Source organism: Salvia miltiorrhiza, chromosome 6 (genome assembly GCF_028751815.1).
Source record: "Salvia miltiorrhiza cultivar Shanhuang (shh) chromosome 6, IMPLAD_Smil_shh, whole genome shotgun sequence".
NCBI classification, from domain to species: Eukaryota; Viridiplantae; Streptophyta; class Magnoliopsida; order Lamiales; family Lamiaceae; genus Salvia; species Salvia miltiorrhiza.
Window position 1 is genome coordinate 4,359,890 of NC_080392.1, and position 7,075 is coordinate 4,366,964.

Below are 7,075 nucleotides of genomic sequence, written 5' to 3' on the forward strand. Positions count from 1 at the left end.
AGACTGAAAATGGGATGCGCATCCAACTTTATGAAATGAAAGAAAATGTTTAGTAAGCACAGGTCCTTCAAGTAAAACCCTGTGTGTTACTGTTGGCAGTACAATAAATGATAAAATGTTATATTCCCGGCATATGTTCACTGAGTATTTTTACTCAGCCCTGCATGTTGTTTTCCCTAATGTGCAGATTGAGCGGGTGATGGAATGGAATGGAGTTGAGCGGATGTACCCTTGTGACGTAAAATAATAATGTAACCTTGAGTATACATCTTCATATGTATAACTCACACGTATTTCCGCTAAAAGATACTCTGATTATGTTAAGGTTTTTATTTTAAGTGTAATACTCTTTTGTTGGTAATCCACTTCGACGGGCCTTCCCGAACAAACGTCTTGTATTTGCCCAAGTGATCAGTTATGATCCTAGTGTGATTTAATAAATGTCTCTTTTCGTAAAATATTTGATTGTTAAGTAAATGCCCCTTTCTTTCCCCGCTTCTTAACCCCCTTCCCGAGTCATAACCCCGGTTAAACCATCCTTAGGGATTGCGGGCTGTGACAGAGTGGTATCAGAGCAGTTCGTTTGCTCTGGACCCTAAAAGTTCCTTTCAAAGTAAAGCCTAGATCGAGTCACTATACTTATATGGGTTCATACGACACCGCTCAACACTCCATTGCATCGTGCTCAATCAAGGAAAAAGGTAACTGCAATTACAACGTTTTAAAGATGTTATTGTTCTAAACTGTTTCATGAAGATGTTTATGTAAAGAGCATGCTATGATGAAATGTTGAATGTTTTGCCTTTCATTAAAATGTTGAATGTTTTGCCTTCCATGGCATATCATTACAGTTATGATGATATAATAAGAAGGATGATAGAGAACTGACACGTGCTTTCCCCAGAAAACATAGATTGCTATAAGTTGCATGATCACGATTCTAAAAGAACATAGACTGCTGGATTAGTAGGATATCTCTACAATCTAGATTCTTGAAGTAATGATTTAGAAGAATGATAGAGAACTTAGAGCATTTCAGCTTCCACAAGAAAACAATGGTTCTTTTGAACTACAAAGAGGAATGAAAAGACATGTACGCGTTGAAGGAAAAGCACGGAATGATGATACAAGATGAATTCAAGGCAAACGTTGCATCAAGGGTTTAAGCATAAGTCTCTACGTTCGAATGATTACCCACGATGAAACATCGAATCGACTTATGTTACACGATAGATTATAAAAAGGGCGTGAATTGATTGTCTGCGGGTTATATATATATTTGTGACATACATGGGAAATGGGATCCGAGTCCACTAGAATAGAAGACCTTAAAATAAGTTTAGTTGTCTTAATGAAACTTATGTTTTGTTATGCGTAGTATGTTCATAACCGTGTACCTTTAAGAGTTTTGCGTCTACTTACGTATAAGAAGACTCAGACTTGCCCTTATCTATTAAAGATAGTTAAGTTCAGGCTTATTCCAATGGTTAGGAGAGCTCCGTGTTTGACCCCAGCAGAGACTACCCGGGCATATCAGGATTTTAGTATAGCTTTTGACGACGACATAAGAGTTGTTATAGCTCAGTATACACGCCTTTGGACTGTTGCTCATGTCTTTAGGACTACAAGTTATATAAGAAAATATGGTTCGACTGTCTGTATGTAGACCTTGGGGAATAAGAGTCTAGTTTAATAGGACTAGAACCTTAAGTTTGAGCTTTAAGCTGCCACTACGAACTTGAGTTTTATTATGAATAGTTGTCCACGGCTTTCTAAGTTCGGGACGATGTTTTCCGTGTGACTGGGAGGTGATGATGTTGGACCTGGCCAGTCCACATGATCCAGATCTCAGTAGACGTCTTTTGAGTTTATAAACCCCTGTATTTCAACTTCAGTTTAAAAATCAGATGGGTTCTCACTCTAGGTCATTTTGTTCGACCTGGTAGTTACTCCTTTCTACCCTCTGGTTATTTATTTGAGTCTCTTGAACAAATTTTCTACAACACTTTATTCTGATATCATTTGAGATTTGAGTTTTTACAACTTTTGAGTTGCCCTAGTAGATTCTTTTGAGGTATACGACTAAGAAGTGTTAGTATATTGACTTAGTAAGTCACCCAAACTATAGCTTGGTTAACTGTCCATCAGTTTGTGTCTAAAATTAGTTGACATTAGTTCTTCTCCTATGATTATTATCAACCATACATTTTGTTAGCAATTTATAGTACAAACCGTAAGGTTTGAGAATAAGGACTTGAGTTATTTTGTCTATGCTGATTTCACGAGGGAATCATGGAAAAGTGTTACGCATGTGATATGAGAAAAGGAATGTATTGATGATCGTTTTTCTTTGAAAAATAGAATGTCTGGTAGATGAGAAGCTAGAAACGAGATGGGGACAAAAATGAACCATTACGAAAGATGGATGAACTTTTTCTCGAGTAAAGCTTGTTATAGCTATGAAACCAAGAATCCAGTTGAGGGTAAACTCTAGATTAAGACGATGAAGAAAACCTTTGATTTTCTTTGTACCGCACAAGAAAGACTTCATGTGTTGCGTTCCAGTTGACTAGATTTACAGATTTTGGTGGGAGGCCAAAAGAAAAGCAATGACTCAAGAATGTGGTTAGCAAACTTATCTTAGAAAGACTTTAAGACGGACACATATTACATATATTTTTTTTTTCTTTCCAATATCTGCGATAGGAGGAGAGAAACGAAAATGTTCAATCTAAAGCAAAACAGGATATCTATGACCGAGTATGACCACATTTGTTGTGGCATGTCCGTTATGCCCCACAATAGGTGGACACCAATGAAAAAAAAAAAAAAAAACTCCCGAAGAAGTTTCGCCTTGGCCTAAAGTATGAGATAAGAATGGCACTCGCCAACCACGGTGAGTTTACGTACTTTGAATTGCTCAACAAAACTCTAAACGCCAAGGTAGTTATGCTCGGGGATCACCCGACACAAATTCAAACTGAACAAAGTGGTCAAGACATGAAAAACTTTTCACCCGTAGAAGGGACAACGATAGTGACACGTAGTTATATGAACCTATAATTGAATATAGGATCACTTAAGGTGGTAGCGAATAACTTGATGTTATACCAATATGGAACGTAGATGTAACCCTAGGAATGGACTGGTTAGCTGAGAACTATATGCTACGATTTATGCATTAAATGGGAAATCTCATTCAAACCTTCAAGAATAGACGCATTAAGTTTTCAAGAGATAAGTATAAGGAGAGAATATCAGTTATTTCATACATACAAGCCATGAAGGTGATAAATAAGAAACATTACCAAGTTTTCCTTGTATACCTAAACGGAGGAGCTAGAACAGAAAGGACAGTCGAGGACGTAAAAGTTATACGTGAATTCCATTATGATTATCCGGAGAACTTACCAAGACTGCCACCCAATAGACAATTAGAAATTACCATCGACCTAGTACCAAGATCGACACGTGTATCAAAAGCATCGAACAAGATGACTCCAAAGGAGTTGGAGAACCTAAAGATCCAATTGCAGAAAACGACTAGACCTAAGTTTGATAATGTCTAGTGCATTCCCATCAGGAGCGCATATTTTGTATGTTATGAAGAAGTATGGTACTTTAAAAAGGCGCACAGACAATAGAGCGTGGAACAAACTAATACTCATGAATGAATATCCTTTACCGAGGGTAGATGAATTGTTCGACCAACTCAAGGATGCAAGTGTGTTTTTCCAAAATCGATTTTAGGATCGAGTATCATTAGCTAAAAGTCATACAAGAAAGTATACTCAAGACAACTTTTAGAACGGGTTATGACCACTACAAGTTTGTAGTTGTGCCATTCAGGCTAACAAATGCCCAAATATATTCATGGGCATCATTGATAGAGTATTCCACCTTCACCTAGATAAGTTCGTCTTAATGACTCCAAGAATGAAGATGAACATAAGGAACATTTAGGGACCATGTATGTCACGACCGGACCTAATTAAGGATAATTAAGTCGGGGAAACCATGACTAAGGGAGGGAGATTAGAAGCGGGAAAAGAAAGGGGTGAATAAATAATGAAGGCTCGAAATCAAATCATTGTTAAGGAGGGACAATCATAAGATAACTGTTGTTTAGTCGCAAGGACTCGATTAACTCGTAAGTTCGGATGAACCCGACTTAGCTTAAAGACATATTACTTGAGAGTATGCAGCGGAATAACATAATCTGATTACATGTATGGAGACATGTATCCAAGAGTCCATTTATTAAACTTATGACAAAAGCTCCGCTCATCACTTCATCTTCATCAGCCATTGCTCAACCTGCACATTTAGAAATATATGCAGGGCTGAGTACAAAAGTACTCAGTGGGCACGTATGCCTAAGTATAAAAATACATGCTTCAAAACTGTAAATTGTCATGCCATCATAAACAGTACAGCAAGGGAGTTTTTCGCTAAAAGGCCCAAGCTTACTAAATTCATTTGTGATTCTTAAAGTTGGTCTGCAGACTAAGTTCTCTTGTAATCTATCATATCTGGAACTGTGTGCCGGAGAGGTGGCCACCTCTCACGGTCACTTGACCGGCCAACCCGCTAGATGACTCACGGTCATTGGTGTACACTAGCCCTGGCAGGATAGCTATCAACTGCTCAGGACCCGAATTCGATTGCATCATTGGCAAAGCCAAAGCAGATAGATATCATACTAAAATTTAAACATTTTATGGCAAGACAATACTTGAAATAACTTTAACTCAAATATTTTGTAACGAAATAACTTGCTCAAATGTAACATTAAACTCATTTGATAGATATATGTAAAACTGAAATTAACAGTTAAATCATCTCATGCATTCATTCGTATAAGAGGCCTACGACACGCAGGGGATCTCTATATACGTATAGTAAAAGTAATGCCCACCTGGTATGCTTAATGAAGTAGAGATCCTTGCTTGTTTACTTTATAAAGCCACTCGAACCTTCATTATAATGAGGTCCCCACGTAAGATTGGATAATAAGTAAGTAAATAGAAAGTAAATCTTGAATGAACCTTCTATCACTTGAAAGTTGCATCCTCTAATCTGAGTATTCTACTTATATGGACTTAACTAAAAGCAAAATAGTAACATCACATCTCTTGGGATATCTCAAATTGAGAAAAGCTTAAGAGTAACCTAATCCATTCTATATAGATTAGCTTACAATTAATAACTAAACATCAATCACTTAGCATAGTTCTATTAATAACTTGCTCAAGTAAGAAATCTCAAATATGTAATCATATATGAATCTCAACTTTGTAATATCATATAAAATCAACCTCTTTAAAAAAAAAAAAATACAAACTTTACATTTTTAGAAATCTCTCAGAGTCTATTTTTATTAGAAAGTTACAAAAATACAATATCTCAAGTGTATATGAAATTATCTCACAAAAGGCAAAATCTGCCACTGAACTTCGCTGCTTCGCGCAGTACATTTCAGAAACTCGTTTGACACATCTAATGGTCTCGGATTTAGCTGAAATTTTGCAGAAACGTACTACTCATGATAAAGTTATTACAGTAAAAATTTCAACTCATTTGGACTATGGGAACATCATTAAAATCATCCCCCAAGACACTGCTCTGCCAAGTTAAAAACTGACATCAATGTATTCTTTGTTTCAATTCAACATATAACTCATACTTTGGCCAAATAAAATGTGTAGACTCAAATACACGATCATAATACATACTAGAATGCTTTAACTTCAAACTTAACTCATGTTTAACACAACAAAGCCAACAAGTTACAACATAACAATTCTTATAACAATTTTCCACACATTAGGGCTGTTCTAATTTCCATATATTTGATAAAATCACATCATAATATATCTACATCCATCAATAAATAGCATATAAACCTTCTTATCTCAAAAGCCCCAATTTTCATTAAACTAACAAACTCAATCTCACATCCTATATGGTGTAAACTCGTAATTTACTCATATATGACATAATTCCAACTCAAGAACACATATATGAGTCCAATTATTCAAGAACATAATCAGAACTCTCAACCTCAAACCTAGGGTTCATACTAACTTGAGTAAACTCGAAATCAAGTAAGAATTAATACAATTAACCACCATAATCATGCTTAGGAACATCAAAAACATAATATATCTCAATATTAAGATCATACTTCAACTCTAGCATTAAACCCCCAATTTTCGAAAATAATCAAGAAAATAAAGTAAATATTTCCTCGATTTTAGACCATAGAAATCTTGCCAAAGTATGTTCTTACCTCAATCTGTGATCTATGAATGATATTTGAGATTTTAGAGGCTAAGATTTGAGCTTGCAAATAAAAAGAATGGAGGTTTGATGGGGAAGGGGTTGGACGTCTGCCAGGGGAAGAAGAAAAATGGGCTTTCTTCCCTTATAAGCCAATATATATATATATATATATATCTTATTAGGTTTAGTAAAAGTAAGTAATAAAATGTTACTAGTATGTGTGGGTTTAAAATTCTACATTTTAACTAACTCACAAAATAATTCAACATTTTCTTTCATAATTTAATAATATAAAACCTCACTTGAATAACTTAAAAAAAATCTCAATAATTAAGAAATAATAGTAAATCTCATATTCATGGTTTAATAATAAATCATCACTATTAAAATAAGAAAGCTCATATATAAATAATTAAATATCCATCACTTCAATTAGTCGAGCGATAAATCGACTAATAATACTTCGTACTTATCACCATTCTCATCTCTGAAAATAATAAAATAATCCCTTTACTATGAATTATAAACTTGCTTCCAAGAATAAAATTTAATAAAAGATGCAAGAATACTTAATTATTCAAATTAAAAGCTCACTGAATTAAAAGCTCAGGCCATTATAATAATATCTCATCTCATCTCATCTCATCTCAGTGATTCTACTTCTCTTTCTTCTTTTAGATTAGAAAATAATAATAATAATAATAATAATAATAATAATATAAACTGTAGTGAAAATGCCGGGTGTTACATCCTCTCCCCCTTAAAGAAATTTCGTCCTCGAAATTTGACT

General features: G+C 34.9%; 1 long non-coding RNA gene across 1 annotated transcript; it reads right to left on the reverse strand.

Moving 5' to 3' along the window:
• Window positions 1–4,069: 4,069 nt before the first annotated feature.
• Window positions 4,070–6,620, reverse strand: LOC130988075 (uncharacterized). The gene is made up of 3 exons (XR_009089967.1): window positions 6,293–6,620; window positions 4,919–4,976; window positions 4,070–4,317 (listed from the first exon to the last, which is right to left on the reverse strand). It is a non-coding gene; the product is annotated as an uncharacterized LOC130988075 (long non-coding RNA).
• Between the last annotated feature and the right edge of the window lie 455 nt (window positions 6,621–7,075).